Genomic DNA, 16,656 nt, shown 5'->3' with positions numbered 1-16,656 from the left:
GCCCCATCTCTGGAAGTGTCCAAGGCCAGGCTGGATGGGGCTGGCAGCAATAGGAATCCCTGTTCCACTGGGAGAGTGGAGAGTGTCCCTTCACATGGCAGGGGGTGGGACTGGATGGGCTTTAAGGTCCCTTCCAACCCCAACAGTCTGGGATTCTGTGATTTTGCTGGAAACCTCAGCCCTAGGGCACCTTTGTCCTGTTATTCTGCTCTCAGTCATTGTTCTTTAACTTCCTTAACTTTTACCTTGCCTCACTTTTCACACAGCCAGTGGTCCATAAGCATGGGGTGCAGGAAGTTGCATGCCTGTGAAGCCTTTCACTGGATAGGATATTGCAGTATCCATTTATTATTAATTGTCATTAGCACAAAAAGCCATGAAAGCTCTTAGCATCTTGTTTACTTCATGCAGCTCATACTGAGGACTCCTCTCTAGCTCTTGAGATGGTGCAGTAGTTGTAAATAGAGCTTAAGAAGCAATAAAACCTCCTTTCACTGCTGTGTGCCTCCTTTCACTTGGAGGCAGCCACTTGTCTCCTGTGCTGATGCTGGCCAGGATGGGGTTGGAAGGAGCAGTGGGGTTTCTTCCATGAAATGCATGATTAGGGCCTGTGCCAAAACCTCAGAGGAGAATATTTCCACTCCTTGGCTGACTCATGAGGGACAGGTAATGAGGATCTGAGAGCACACCCACCAGCCTTCCTATTCCATCTTGCTGTGTACAGTTCAATTCCTGCCCATAGGTCCTTGGGCCAGGAAATTCCATCTCTTTTGGGGGTTTTTTCCTGTAGGTTTTGTTGCACTCTGAGAATTCATTCATCATCAAAAGTCACTTTGCCAACAAAACACACAGTGGGTTTGGATTCATGCTTGGGTTGGCATCAGGACGTGGCAAAGGGGATTTTTACCCTGGAGGGGACAGTGACAGTGCCACCATGGGCACCACACGCTCATCTTGCAGGGCTTTTCTCATCATTAGTTGAGACCTTTGAGTCTCTGGCAGGGAGAGCCAGTGTCCATAGCCCCTGCAGATCTGTGTGGATGCACACCATGGAATGAGTTTGTACAGGACTCCTCAAGAGAAGCTTTAGATGGAATCATCACTTGGGGCTTACTCAGAGTTTCAGTGAGGGTAGGGAGCTCTGCTAGAGGACAGAGTGAGCTCTGAAAATGGTTTGAAAATCCACTGTAGATATATGCACTGGAGGGCTAAATGGAGGCACAGGGTTAAATCCAGCAGGGATCCTGTACAAACTGGAGTCATGTATTTGAGGCTAAGGCCACTGAGGATCCAGTGGATGGCTAAAGATAATCCTTTCTGTGTTGTCTACGTGCTCTCTGCCCTCACACCTCAGTGTTAGGGTGTGTTGGACATAGAGAGCCATGTCAAGCCTATAGCTGCAGGATGCATAATACTGGTGGTGCATTCCTAGAACACCCCAGCAATGTTCATTTGATCCGAGTCAGGTGTAGCTCTGTGGTTACATTTCTTCTGTTCAGCCAAAAATATGATAGAAGTTTATGTTGGCTTTTCTGCTCTCTGCTGGTGTTACATTAACTGTGAGATGACAGATGATACTTCCCTCCAGGAAAACGTTTGCTGGGACAAACTCACCTATCAACTTCTTTTGAACTTTGCTTTGGCAGTGTGAGCTGATGCACAACCAGCACTTCAAGTTTGAAGGCTGCAGGGCTTTTCCCCAGGCAACTGCCCCCCTCAAATCTGGTTTATTGTGCAATCAAACCACAATCTTAGTGCCTGTCAGTGCAGAGAACTGTGGGTTTCTTGCACCTATGCAAACACCTTGTATCTGCTTGCACTGGAGCAAGGCCACCCTAAGCACACTGTCCTTTGTTTTACAAGGAATAAAAGTGGTTAATGTTGCCAGCTGACCACTAACAGGAACAGATTGGTGTTTAAAGTTTACAAACACTATAGCAGGGACGGTTGATGGTGCTGCAAGGACAAATGGGGTAAAATTCCTATAAAGGAAAGTAGCATCTGAATCCCCATCAACTGAAGGAAAAGGTCATCATGGTAAAATCTGATTAAAATTAAGAAAAACTGTTCTAAGGAAGTAAGAAGTTCTCCATTTGCTGTGGAGCAGCACTCAGACCTTGTCATGAAGCAGAGCTGCCCAGCTGAACTGGGGCTTTATCAGTTCTGCACTGTGTAATTGTCATGGTGAGCTCAGAACTGTGGCTTCAACACCAGGCATCAAAGAAAACAGTGGAAATGTGTGTGTACAAATGTGACATAAAGTGAGAGGTGCCAGGCTTTCTGTGGCCAGGGTGCTGAAGCCCGTTTTGCTGGGCTGCCCCTGCCCACACCACTGCTCTTGGCTTTTGCTCTGCACCCAGTGGGTGCCCAGGGAGCAGCAGTCCTGGCTTTGGGGCTTGGCGTCTGTTACTTTGAAACATTAGCTCCTGGCAATTAATATAATTACGTCATTAATGTCACACCCCTGATGTTACTGTGTGTCAGAGTCAGACAATTGCAGTGTTGTGATTTCTTAGTTATGTAAAAGGCGATTAAGGCAATTAAGTGGGTGATTAAAGCTGCTCAGTCAGAGGTGCTGACTGATGCTATTACCAAGCAGCAGCACTGGTGTATAATAACAGTGATGGAAAGTACCTCCAGCAGCAGGGACTTGCTTGTTGGGGGCCTAGGGGATCTTCAGTGAGCCATCCCACACCCCCTCATCCCCCACCACTCTCAGCCATGGTGATTTACTGAAAGGTGTTGAGAAATGAGCACATGCAGTCATCAACCACATGGTTAAATAAAAAGCTTCAATGTTCCCTTTGAAATGAGCATTATTGGCTTTATTTAATTAAATATGGATTTACACTATAAATATTGGAGCTCATAGAGCCCATATTTCAATTAATGGATCATTTGTATGTCATGCTCGCTTTGTAATTACTGGAATGTGAAAATACAATGAATTGAAATGATTTCCCCTCCTCTTCAAATAAATCTGAGCAAGAATCAGATAGAAACTGTTTTCCTACCCAGAAGTGTGTGGGGATGTGGCTGCACCCAGCACAGCCACACGAGTTCCAGGCAGAAGAGGGGATTTTTAACAGGTTATTGCAGGAAGAGCGTGTGGGGTGTGTGAGACATCTGTCTTGATACTGTCAGCAGTGCTTCTGTGGGACAGAAAGCTGCCTACACATGAAGTGTTTTACTCCCAGGGTGACTCTGGCTGTTAAGTTGACAAATACAATGTACCATTTGGTGCAAATGATGGAGATTTGCTGGGTTGTTTCTGTTCAGGACCTCAAACAAGCCTGTTCAGAAGCTGTGGTCAGCAGTGCCGTCATAAACTGTTTGATGGGGAGTTGTGGGGTAAGGACTGGGTTTGGGTTTTAGTGCCCAGAGAGCAAAAAACATGGAAAATGCCATTGTTCCTTGTTTTCTGAACACTGCCCACACACATTTTTATAGTCTCCTCCTTCTGTTTGCAAGGATGTGGTATCCATTTTCCAGGGTGTTTTATGTTAAAAAGAAATATAAATAAATATGTCAGGCTTTGCATCAAACGAACCCAGTGTTAATGGAGACTGGCAAGGATCTGCTGTCAGGAAATGGGGTTTTATTATTCTCTGCTGGGCAGAAGCAGCAGCCCTGGCCTGGGCCCTGTCCTGCTCCTCCTGGTCCCTGTCCCAGCAGGCAGATGGCAGCCAGCAGTGCCCGGCCACCACTGCCCAGCCAGCTAAAGGTGGCTCCGAGGGCCTGGCCTGAGCTGCCATGGCGTACATAATTCCATCAGAAAATATCCAAGGGTGGAAATCATTGTTCTCCGAACAAGCTGAGCTGGAGCCAGAGCAGAAATACTAAAGTCAGTCGTGCCTTTGAGCTGCCTATAACAGCGCCCTTTGGAGACCCATTTCATACCAAATTTGAAGCCTGTGTTTATTGCCCATTAAAGCAACCTTTATTTTATGGCAAATGTTGCAGTAATTGCCTTTTACGAAGAGCACTTTGTAACACACATGCACTGTTGAAAGAAAACCACTCTGGTATTGTCTATCGGGACTTAATGGCGCAATTAATTTTACTCCATCTGTTCCTGAGACTTTAAAGGAAAATGGATTTTTTTTTTGAGCGCACTTTAATGAAGAAGATAAAGCGGCCCGGCTGGTGTCCCACAGGCTCAGCGCAGTAAGTTCAGATTATTGCTCAGTCTGTCAGAATGGGCTGCTCCCCTCGGCAGCCGCGCAGCCAGCAGCCCGCGCTGGCCCCTCGCCGCGCCATTCCTGATGACAAACTGCCAGCCGGCTCCCACAAAAGCGCGATTAAAATGTCAGCACAGGATGACGAAGGGGCCAAGAGGGTCCTCGGAGACAAACTGTGTTGGGTATGAGTTAATACTTCACCGCAGTGCGAGGCTGGGCTGCTGCTGCTTCAGGGAAGTGCGGGCAGAGCCGTACAAAGGGCTGGTGTGAGCACACGGATACACCTCGTACCGCAGCTGGAGCGCTGGCACGGCCCCGCCGGCCGCCGCGGATTTATGCCGGCTGAGGGGCTGCCAGGCCAGCCGAGCTGCTTGATTTTATGTCCACCAGCCCATATTGCACCGCAAATGGAGCTGCAGGATTCGTTTCCCTTCCTTGGGCCTGCCGTGTGCGGAGGCGCTGGAGAGGGGCAGGGATGCTGTGGGATGGCGGCGGGAGCTGGCTGCTCTGCCGCGGGCGGAGGGGGGTGCTTGGCAAAGGGGCTGAGGATGGAGGGTGTGCAGCGGAGCCTGGAGCACAGAGGCCCCGCGGCCCAGCGTTCTGGGGCTGGGGGCAGAGACCCCGTTGTGCCGCGGCCAGGCCAGCCCCACGGAGGGCTGGAGGTGTGGGGTTGGTGGTCTGGGCCGGAGCTTACCGAGGCTCCCCGTCCGCCAGCCCCGACCATGGCAGGGCCGCTCACCGGTTCGGCCCCACCGGCGCCAGGGGCTGCGGGGGTGCAGAGCCCCGTTAGTGCTGCTGGGGCCGGGGCTCCTCGGAGAACGAGTGACCCGAGCTCGTGTTGGGAGAGCTGAGGCTGTCACACCAAGGCCGGTGTCCCCGGTGTCCCCCGGCCGGGCTCGGCCCGCGTCCCCTCACGGCGAAGGGCGATCCCGGTGCTGGTTCATCGCCGCGGCCTCAGCCCTCGCCGGTGTTTGCTGACTCGCGAGGGGGTAGGACCCACTTTGTCACTGCAGTTTAATTCCCCGAGAGCCCTCCTGAGTAGTTTCTGGGGGTGAGAGAGTGACAAAAGCCTGTAATGAAAAGGAGAGGAGATTGTCAGCGCTGGCATCCCGCTGGGAGCGATCTGCGCTCCTCCTGGGCAGCAGGTGGGAGCCGCGCCATTGTCCCTAATGGTTATTAGCCAGCGATGAGCAGGACAAATGTGGGGTCACCTCTCCCGCTGGCAGGGCAGCAGTTGCAGGATTTAAAGCCCCTAGGAGAGGAGGAAAAGACATGGTTAGTACCTACAGCTCAGGATGTGACCTGCTCACTTTTAAATGATCTGTTAGACTTCGGGGGAGGGAGAGCGGAGGACTGCTAGAGCAAGTTGAATTCAAAATATATTGCCTACTTGAATTAAATGCAATCAGAGACATTCACTGATATCATAATGGCTCTTGAATAATCAGCACAAGACATAGCACTGGGCTATTGACTAAAGCAAGATCCAGCAAGACAGCGATTGCAGCGAGCTGCCTTTGGCGACGGGTGGGTTTTGTTTCCAATGCCATGTGCTGATTCCCAATGAAGATTTAAAGCCAAGGATATAAAACAGGAAGCCTTTACATTTCCAATAAAACTTGCTAGCTTCTTGCTGTTCATGATCAATTGAAAAAAATATCTTCCTGGGTTTCCATGCTCCTTTCAGATTTACTTCATCCCACCTCTCCAGTGTGCTCGTCTGTGTCATCTCACCCCCTCCCTGCTCCTCTCAGCCCCTCTTCCTCCCTCCCTCCCCCCCTTGGAGCTTTCCATGGTTGGGGATTGATCTTTCTCTTGTGCCCATTTAACTAGAACAGCTCTCCCTCCTCTCTTTCCCCAGAGCCACTTCCTTGCCTCAGGTCACCCCTTAAAAAACACTGATTTGCTGTTCTCTGCTGCCCGTGCTAAATGCTGCATTATTACACCCTGCCCTGCTAGTTCCAATTTCCTATTTTTGCCTTGTCATTATGAGCCTGCATGAATTTGTTCCTTATTGCTATTAAGTTTCAGGCTTTTCCAGACTCACCTTTGCCTCCGTGCGTGGCCTGCCCTGTGTGGGAGCTGCTGACCTAGATGTGTGCAGGAGATGTTAATGGCTGCACAGTGGGCCTGCCCTGGGAGCTCCAGGCACTTTACCAGCAGGAGTGGAGGCTCAGGGCATCCCGTGGGGGGATCCTGTTGGGTTCCAGCTGGATGAGCTGAGCACAGGCTGTGCAAACATCTCAGAGAGATGGGCCAGCCTTGGGAAGCATAGGGCTGACACTGCTATGGCCACAAGCAAGGCTCCTGTCCCTGCTGCTGCAGAGCAGTTTATGGTGCTTTCTTTGAGGGATTTGTATGAAACTAAATTGTATTGTAGAGGATTAGGGCTCCATAAGTTTACTGTTTGCAGTGCAGCATACATCTGTTCCCCCAGTAATCTCCCCTTGGATGGGACCAGCGTTTATTCCATGAGCTGCTTCAACAGGAAAATAAATGTGCCCGTATCAGAGTGTTATTGAGGGAGTAAAGGGATGCAGCTGGTCCCCAGCTCATTCAGCAAACCTGGGCTGTGACTTACAGCTCTGTGCTGAGCACACTGTGCCACCAGCTCTCCACAGCACTGCCTGTTAATGGCAGGGCTTATGAGTAGGTTCAGTCAGGGCAAGATTCCTGTCTAGCACTCGGTGCTTTCCAAACCCTGCGGTAAATCCCCTTCTGAATGGAGCACTGTGCTGGCCTTTCAGGCCTGGGGAGAGGGGGGGATTGAAAGATTTGCCTTTGCATTCTGCATGGCTCGCCTGACGCAGACATATAAACCACAGGAGGTTTGTGCTTGTGTTTTCCCAGCTCATTTCCCATAGCCTGGGAAGTGATCTCTGAGTGTCAGGTGGCATGCAGGCCACTTTCCATGTCAAGGAAAGCAAAAGAAACCAGTGTGCTCCTCTGTGTGGCTAGCTCTTGTTTTTCCTTTTTAAGTGTTGCCTGCCCAGGAATGGAAATGGCTGTCCCCCAGTTACCCATTTGCTCTGGGATGGCATCTTTGACACTGAGCTGCGCTTCAGGAGCTCTCCATGTTAGGGGTGGGGAACCTTCCAGAGCTGCAGAGTCATTTTTTCACCCTTGGTAGAGTTTTGATCTATTTCCAAAAACTATCTTTCCCCGTTCACTGGAGAAAAATTAAATGCCAAGGTGGTTCTTCTTGGCAGCCCCTGGCTTCAGGGAATCTTTTTGTACCTGGTGGATGTGCCTGGCCTGGTAGATATGGCCATGGGGCAGTGAGAGGCTGCTTGGTGTCTTCATGGCAAAATTCCATGTTGAGCCCTCAGGGGAGGAGGAGAAGACTCCCTAAAATTACGAGTTCTTTTGCAGTACAAAAAGTTGAGCTCTCCATTTTCTTCTGATGGGCTTGAGCCACAAGTGATTCCAAAGAAAAGCTTGACCACACAAGGAGCAGAATTTCCTTTTTCTGTACTTACATGGAAGCTCAGTGTCCTGCCTGGCCTCGGGAGTCTGAGGGATTCAGAGGCTTTCCCAGAAAGTGCCAGTGTCATAGAAGTTCTCTAGAGAGCTGTACACAGAATTAGAGTAACTTGAGGCACACTCATGGCAGGAATGCAGATTAAAGATGCACTCACTTGCAAAGGTTTGGCTAATGGAAGACAAAGCACCTCAGAACTCAAGGCATTAGTGATTATTTACTGTTTTACACATGTAATTTGTGGTGTGCAGGACACCCTCACTACACTTGTTTATTCTCCTGTGTGCAGCAGTGTCATCAGAGGTAAATTGGACTTGACATGAGCAGGAATGAGCCCAAACCATGGGGATGTTATCAACCATTTGGTTAGATTTGAGATTTAAAATAATTTTCTTCATGTTAAAAAAAAAGAAAGTCGAAAGTCAAAAGTCTATGCCCTAGCTGTGACATGCTCAGGTGGTGGCAAGAGCTGTACCTGTGCTGCTGAGGAGCCCCAGCAGTCACAGCCTGAATATCACAGCGCAAAACAGGCTGGGAAATCAACACCCAGCATTGCAGGAGGTCTGCAGGAAAGAGGACCCAGCTCAGTGAAGAAAATAGAGACAATACTAGGAAACATCTCTCCATTGCAATACACTTAAAATACCACTCTGACTCAAGGGATGTGTATAATAGCATTTTAAGACAGATCTTTGAGAGCAAACACTGAGTTTGCCCTTGTGGATTAGATCAGCAGTAAACAAATGCTGTTGCTGTGAGATGGGGGTGGCAGGAGCTGGCAGTGGCCCTGTGGAGTGTGCAAAGGGGACAGGAATTCTCCCTGGCTCCTTGCAGCAGCCAGATGGTGCCCTCAAGGCCTTCCTTTGATTTCCTAAACTCCTTTGCTAGCACCTTTGCTGGTGCTAGTGAGTCTAAAATTACCACTCAGATGTACTGTGTGGTTTACAGGTAAGCCAAGCCCCACGCCCAAGCACCCGTCTGCTTTCTCCAGCACACAGATCTGGATCTGAACTCACTTTTTTTTATTCTTTTTTTTTTTCAGCAGCCCCCATCTTTATGCTTGCTCCAGCCTGAGCTCCCTGCTTTAAATGTTGTTAGAAGCTGGCTCTGAGTCCAGGGCTAAATTTCCTGGCCATCTCTGAAGGATGTTGCTGCTGGAGGGCTCTCCCTGCCCTGGGGTTGTGGTGCAGGGTGGTTGAAGGCATCTCTGGGACTGGCAGGAGTGGTTGGCTTGGCTGTGTATGATGCAAAGTGCTGCAGGACACTCTCACACACATCCTTCCTCCCTTTCTCTGCTTCATTCCTCCTGTCTACAGCAAAGCAGAGCTTAAGAGCTTTCACCTGGTGATTTTTCATCCATGGGCTGTGGGGCTCTTTGAGTCTGATCACGGTCACCCTTTGGTGCCAGCAGTGACACTCAAGTCAGTGAGAGCCCAAACTAAACACGGGATCCTTAATCCTGAGCCTTGCTGGGATCTGATTGCTGTGACTTGTGACAATGGCATAGAACCCCAGGATGGTCCCATTGGAGGGGAGCCCAGAGGGTCCCCGGTGGCACCTCCGTGCTCAGGCAGGGCCATCCCCGAGCACAGGGCACAGCATTGTGTGCACAGGGCTCTGCAGGATCCCCAGTGCTGAGGGAGACTCCAGCCCCTCCCTGGGCAGCCTGCTCAGGGCTGGGCACTGCCCAGGGCAGTTCTGCCTCTCAGCTGCTTCTTCCCTGTGCCCATGGTCCTTTCTGTCCCTCCACCACAGTGTGAGTGACCTGGTGGGAGTGGACAGACCCCCTGCAAGGGGGCAATAGGGCAGAGCAGACACAGAAACTTTGGAAAGGCTCCCTGGCAGCAAAATTTAAGGGAGGAAAGGCAAAAATCCTCCAATAAATTCCACAGTCCGTGCTGCCTTAAAAGCTTGTCGTGATTTAGGCTTTTGTTAAAATTCCACCTCTCGATCTTCAAAACTCTGGCTAATGATGGAAAAGAAAAATCCAAAACCACAGACCTCTACAGAGTTTTATATATTTTATAATAAAATAACTTGCTCATGACTTCCCTCATAATAATATTTTTAAGAAACCAGGAAGGCTGACTGGTGTTGCTGGAGTGCAGCTTTCTGCTTTAATGGGCTGCAGCTGAAACAGTTCAGGAGGCAGTGAGGGTTTGGAGCAGGGGCAGCCCCAGTTACCTTCACACCCCTGCCAAACCCCTGGACCCACAGCAACTTTGGCTTGTCAGGTTGGGAGAATTTCTGCAAATGAACTTTGCAAAGAATTATGCAGGACTTGGCATTACAGTATTACACACTCGCCTGTTCTCAATCACTCACTGGAACTTATTTTGTAGTTAACCTCCATAAAGGACTGCACAACCGAGCAAAGGCCTGTCACACACACATTATTTAGAAGCCCTTATTATTATTTTATTGCCAGTCCTTGACAGCTGAGGAAAAGCCAAGCGCTTTAATCTTTCTTTCCCTTTAGTTTACAGTGTAAGAGCTGCATGTAAGATGGATTTGATTAATATGTAACAGAGATGCAATTCTCTGTAAAATGTGCTGTACTTTAGAACCCTGGAAAACAAACTGCATCACAATGGCTTAAATCTCAGTCCATTGTATTATATAGACATCATAAATAATAGAGAGCAGGCAGATATTGCTGCAGGCTTCATCTACATAACACATCTGAGCTCTCTATAATGTGTTCAACTTGTCACTTTTAGTACAGAAGAGAGGCAATAAAGCTAACAGCTGACTAAACCACATCAGCCTTGCTTCCACTTCCAGGGTGGTGAATGCTCATTAAGCAATCTTAGCTGTGACTTTTAAAATCCATAACTCTTACAAATGTAAAAAAGTTGCCACAAAAGATTAAGCGCAAAATACATGTCAAAGCATTAATTTTCTGCGTGTAGATTCCAACCACCGCAAACCTCAAATATTTCTTTCCCTTTTGTTTTATATGTGCTTTTGGTTAAAACAGATCTTCATAAAAAATATTTGTTTCCATCTGGGGCAGCAAATAACCTCAGTGATTGTAGGGAGTGAAGGAGAATTGTTTTTCATGCAGCCAGGACAGGCTGTACTTCTGCACCCCGGTAGGATTTTCACTTGGCAGGGATGTTGGCTTGTCAGCTGGGAGATGGGGATGGAATAAGTCCCTGGGCAGAGTTCAAGTGTGGTACGACCAAGAGTGAGGTGGTGCCTCCCAAGGGGAGGATGAGGGCAGACCGTGTGTTAGAGGCAGGGCCAGAAGGACACTGAGGAGCCAGAGAAATGCTGGACTGGCAGGAGCTGGGCACAAAGCACAGAGCCCAAGCCCAGAGCTTGTGATCCAAGCACTTTATCCTAGGAAGTGGTCTAGGACTGAAGGCAGGGTCAGGACTGTGAGGGATGAAGGATAGATGAACATCCAAGTGCTGTGGAGCTGCTGTTCTGGGCTGATGAGGTTTTCTGGGGCACCCATGGGAGAAGCTCCATGGCAGCACTCAGGGTGCAGGTGCTGTCCCCAGAGACTTGCTGTGTGCCCAGAGGTTTGTGCCTCTGCCAGCCCCTTTGGTACCAGCTGTCAGATTGGCCCCAGGGGCTCCTGAGGATGCACACATTATCCTTGAAATACCCCAGAGGCTGTGTGGGGTGGTTGGGATGCCCAGGGCAGTGTCCCAGCACCATTTGGAGATTGGCCGGGCATCTCCAGCAAAATGCCTCCTTGTTCTCCAGCGACCTCCAAACCACCCTCAACTCCAGCTAGTGAAGGGGAAAAGCATGCAGAAGCAGGAATTTACATACTGTATGAGATAAATGTTTAAAAGAATGTTTGTTGTAGGCAAAACAAAAATAATTTTAAAATGCTATTAGCAAAAGGGTGTGGCCTGAAGAGTCTCTGCTGGTGTCCAGTGGCCAAGAGGTGCTTTCCCAGGAGCCAGCACAGAGAAGAGGTTTTACAGTGCTGGGGGTAACCAGGAATGCCCTGGAGTTGGTAGCCAGGGGCTCCCAAGGGTTTTGTCACAATCCAGTTGTGAGAAAAGCCCAGCTGGGGCTGAGAGGGCAGCCCTGCCCTTAACCCCAGCCTGGGGAGGGTTTATCAGGCAGTTAATCTCCAGGAAAGCTCAAGGCTTTAAAGAGAGAAGTAAGTAATATATAGGCTTTGCTTTGGCTTTTTGCTTAAAGGAATTTCATCTTGTGACAAAAAAAATTTGCTTCCAATTATAAGGGAAACGTTTCAAGGGCAAAAAATGCAACTTGGAAAGCGTAATCTCCCCTTGCACGTGGGTGGGTGCCAAGCTGTCCTATACAAAGGCTTTGTTTTTGTAGTGCTGAGACAAGTCTGGATTTAGAATGGAAAAGTTCTGAAAGGAGACACCCCTCACCCCCTTTTACCCCTAATTTCCTAGCAGATATGAAAAATGCTTTCTGCAATAGAATAGTGGTGTTGCATACAGTCTGGGGCAGAGGTCTATGTGGAACAAGCTGGCAGGGCTGTCACAGGGAGTTGTTCCCAGTTTCTCCAAGAAGCTGATCCAGCCTTTTGGCCACCCCCTTCCCACGTCCTCAGTGTGGTCCCTTGTTAATCAGGGACAGGGGATTGCATGGGCACCTTGCAAAAGGAGGGAGCAAAACTGAACAGGCAGCTTTATGTCTCATTAACACCCCTTCTCTGGCAATCATACCGGTTCAATGTCTTATCTTTTACATCTTCAAGCAAAACATTAATACCTGAGGCTGATTATTCTTGAATTCTTCAAGTGTGCTGTAGTCCCCTCCTCCCCCCTAATGGCACCTGGGACTCTCAGAGGGTGTGATGCTGTCACACAAAAAGTCTTTAAGAATCTTTCACTCCAGGCTGACATCCCCACAGGATGCATTTTAGCAGTTTCAGAAGCTCTTCTTTCCCAGGGGAGTTATTAAATGTCTGTCGTGAGTATGGACTGGTATTCGCAGCATTCATTTCAGATTTAAATCGGTTTGAAAGTTCTGTGGTAGGTGGTAAAGAAAATGCAATATTATTTAGAGGCTGTGGTCATGGGAGCAAAATTGGGAGTGATGTGACAGCTAGGAGCCCTCAAAGAATCAGAGGTGAGGAAAGGGAAAGGATTGTCCCAGCAGTGTCACTCTCCTACTGAGGAAAATGATAAAAATGCCATCCTGTGTGTCATTTCCACCTGGGCAGCGTGCTGGAGAAGTGTAAGGTATGGATCTGTTCTGGCCACACAGCAGGGGAAGGAATAGGGCTGGACAGTCAGGTAGGTCACCTCTGTCTTTCATGGCCAACATAAAACCAGAAAGTTCTCTGGGTTTTTTGATAGCTAGAAACAATTTCTTTTATTGGAACATAAATAAAACCTTATTTTTTTCTTTATTTTCCACTCTATGTATGCTTATTATGCTCCTGAGAGTGTTGAATGGGGCTTCCTGTACTTGAAGAGGGAGAGCCACTTTTCAGATGGGCTGACAGTGATGGGGTAAGGGGCAATGGTTTTAAACTAAAAGATTTAGATTTGATGTTAGGGAGAAACTCATGACTCAGAGCAGGGTGAGGCCCTGGCACAGGGTGCCCAGAGCAGCTGTGGCTGCCCCTGGATCCCTGGCACTGCCCAAGGCCAGGCTGGATGGGCTTGGAGCAGCCTGGGACAGTGGAAGGTGACCCTGCCATGGGGGAGATGAGCTTTAAGTTCCTTTCCAATCCAAGCTATTCTGGAATTCTATGAAGGAGAATTGGTTTATTAGCTAGAAAGAAACCAGAATACAAAAAAGATTGTAGAAGGAGGAGGTGGACAAAAAGCTGGAAAACACTTGCTCTTCTGTAAAAGAGGTATTCATTCAAATTCTCCAGTTTCCTCAGGATATGTCTATATTTCAGTGCCTTGCCATATGTTGGAATGACAGCAAAGTTTACCCTTAATATTTTTCCAGGCACTTCAATGTTAAAATGATAGATAGACTTCACACATGCTCCCTACATGCAGCATTGGTGCGAACGCGGAGGATAGAGAGGCTGAGCGAGTCTGTGAGGCCTTTTTTTCATCGCTGCTCTGTGCTTGAATTCTCATCTTCACCATCCACTGCATCCCAGCGTGCACCAGTGAGCACCAGGGCTGTGCAATCATGGAATCACACAATCATTTAGGCTTAGGTTGGTTTGTGAGTTTGTTTGCTGGTTTCCCACTGGATTAGATTTGAACTCACACCCACGGGGGTACAGAGAGCAGTGCCTTCTGAAACACGGACACTTTGCTTGGCTTCCCTTTGGAGGCCATCCAGGAGGAGCCTGTTAGGAAGGGTCACCAAGGGAAGAACAAAGCCTGTTAGCTTTCCATGCACGGGGTTATTGATGTGTTAGGGCTGGTACAAGATCAGCCCAGCTGTAACATTTAAATACCCTGGGTGCAGATCGCTCTCACTGTAAGGACCTCAGAGGGGACACATGCCAAGGGGCTTTTCTGCTACAGCTCTGCAGGAAGATCAGAATCAGCCATCCACAGTGCAGGCTGATACCTGCCTTTCCCTCCTCTTTATTACTATTGATCCAAAAGAGAAAATGTTTTAGCAATTCTGGACAGCTAATCAGTGTCATCTGATTCCCATCTCGGCGTGCCAGTGAAGGACAGCGTGTGGGAGCGTGTCTGTGCTGTGCCTGCTGGGGCAGAAATAGAAACCTTTGGTCTCCCAGGCTGTCAATCCAGCAGCTCTTCCTAAGTGCCAGCCTCACACACAGCACTGCTGTTGGGAGGCAGAGTGAAACCAGCTCCAGAGCATCCTTTGGATGAGAGTGTTGTCACCTGGCTCCCTGGAGGCTCCTGGCAGAGCCACTTTTGCACTGGGCAGTGCAACAAACTGCCTGCAAATAAATAAAGTGACTCGCAAACAGCAGCGATGGGGGAAAAAATGGTGCGATAACATTTGTGAGTGAATAATGTCGCTGGGGCGAATGGGATCTGACAGGAATCTTAGCTCAGCAGAGCTCCTGAACTCTTTACAGCACAGCCAGATGGCCTGGTGCAACAACAGCCTTTCAGAATTAATAACTGCTGCTCTGGAGGGAGCTCCATGCAGGAACTGTTTCGCATTTCGGCAGGAGTATTTTATTTTTTTTCTTGGTGCTTTCTGGCCGCTTTGCTCTGGTTGAGGTGTCAGAAGTGCTCAAAAGGGGGTTTAAAAAAAGGAAAGATTCTTCATCTCCTTTTCCACTTTCTTCTCGTCCTCCACTCCCTCTGTGCTGCCTTCCCTCTGCCTTTGGCTTCGAACGTTGCAGCTTTTAATCTAGAAATTATGGTAACTTGTATGTGCATTTTGAGAGTATATCATTGCTGCAGTTAATTAACAGTTATTAGCGTTAGCGTACTGTGCTGTATTATATGTCACAAATCATCGAGTCTCCCTGTGCAGTTACAGCAATTAAGAACTCCATCACACCTTCTGTATAGTCATTTGGTTCTCTTCCAGGTCTTTTCAAAACTGGAAATTGCTAATCAAATCATTTCTGCTCTGTGCCTCGGTATCGTTTATTCCATTCCTAATGATGTGCGACTTTTTTTTCCTTGGCCGTTAACAGAGGCATCCATGCGTCTAACCCATTTCACACCACCGTCATGCTTTGGAGAGGCGATAATGAACTTGCAGGAGGAAGTGGAGGCTTTGCTGCTTCTTCTCCCCCCTGCTTCTGCTGCTGCTTCTTTTTCCTCCCCCCTCCTTTTTTTTTTTTTTTTTTTTTTTTTTTTTAAGCCAATGTCTTTCCTGCTGTTGGGTGATTGAATTTTGAAACTGTAAAATGCATTGACAGACTGACAAACCCAAGTTGCCAGAGCTGGAGCTATCACAGTTTAGCTTCAATTCAGAGCTCAGTGAGATTCCTGCCTGATCAATTTGTCATCCCTCTAAATGGAAACTAATTACTTCCCAGGGAAAAATTGCAGGCAAATATCACCCTTTGCATCAGCAGCCTTCTGCAGTGAGGTGGAAGCAAGGTCCAAAGGGTTTTAACTAACAGAGGAGAGCATGAACCACTTCATCTCTTGCCCCTTTCCTTGGCCTGTCAGGGAAAGTTTATTTTATCCATGCTGTCAGTAAAATTGCCTTCACGTTTGCCTGGGTCGTATGTCAAGGGCATATTTCGCTTTCCAGGTCAGCTGCAAGGGAACGAACGTCATGATCCTGACAAGGATGTTTGATGTCATCTGAACACAAAGTCCTTTCTCTTATCCTGAGATTGATGATTCTGTACATGCTGAAGCCCAGGGCATCCTTCTGTGGATTTCTGTGTCGGCTCCACTTTGCTTGGAGTCTTCCAGCAGTGTCCAAGGGCACCAGTGTTGGGTAGGCTTGGGAAAACTTTGTTATGGAGTCCCACTCCTGGACACAAATAGCTGTGGGTGTTGTGTGTTGGAGAGGAGCCATCCTGTGAGCTGTCAGGAGCTCTGCAAGTCCAAGGGGTCATTACTGAGCCCTTGGGGACCTACTGACCATTCAGCAATCCCACCTCCACTTGCCAAATGACCATACCAAGGAAGCCAGACATCACCTTCTTGAGCCAGCTCCTCCATTCACTTTTCTTTGCCTTGATATATCCTTCTGTAGAATATGTAACAGCATAATGAGACTCTCATGGCAAGATTTTCTGAGGATTATATTGTCTTAACAAAGTACACCTGGAAGGAGTGGGTGCAGAGCAATAGCTGGTACCTGCTGCAGGCAGGAGGAGCTCATTCAGAAAGCAAAACTTCTCCTGTGGGGATGTGGGTGCCTCCCCTCTCATCTCCCCTTGACTTGGCCACCTCCATAAACAGCACTGGCCACCAGAGCCTTGGCCTTCTGCTTTTGCCTCTCCAAATATTTTCATGAGTTGATTAGACAACATGACTGAATTTAAGACTGAATTTCCCAATTTTGTTCTCTTTGTTTTACTTTAGTTGCAGCTATGCAGCCATAAATATTGTAAAAGTAGAGTTTTGTGAGAAAAACCTATTATAGAATAAAGTTTGACTGATGTGGTGAGCGTTC

At 48.4% G+C, this 16,656-nt stretch overlaps 1 protein-coding gene across 2 annotated transcripts in view; it reads left to right on the top strand.

Annotated features, from left to right (window-relative positions):
* The window catches only part of AUTS2 (activator of transcription and developmental regulator AUTS2), an 803,165-nt gene that overhangs the window by 679,529 nt on the left and 106,980 nt on the right, over positions 1-16,656 (top strand). The gene's annotated exons all lie outside the window — the stretch shown is intronic.

Source organism: Ammospiza caudacuta, chromosome 20, assembly GCF_027887145.1.
Source record: "Ammospiza caudacuta isolate bAmmCau1 chromosome 20, bAmmCau1.pri, whole genome shotgun sequence".
NCBI lineage: Eukaryota > Metazoa > Chordata > Aves > Passeriformes > Passerellidae > Ammospiza > Ammospiza caudacuta.
Note: the sequence above shows the minus strand (reverse complement) of the source record. Positions and strands in the feature narration are given on the sequence as shown.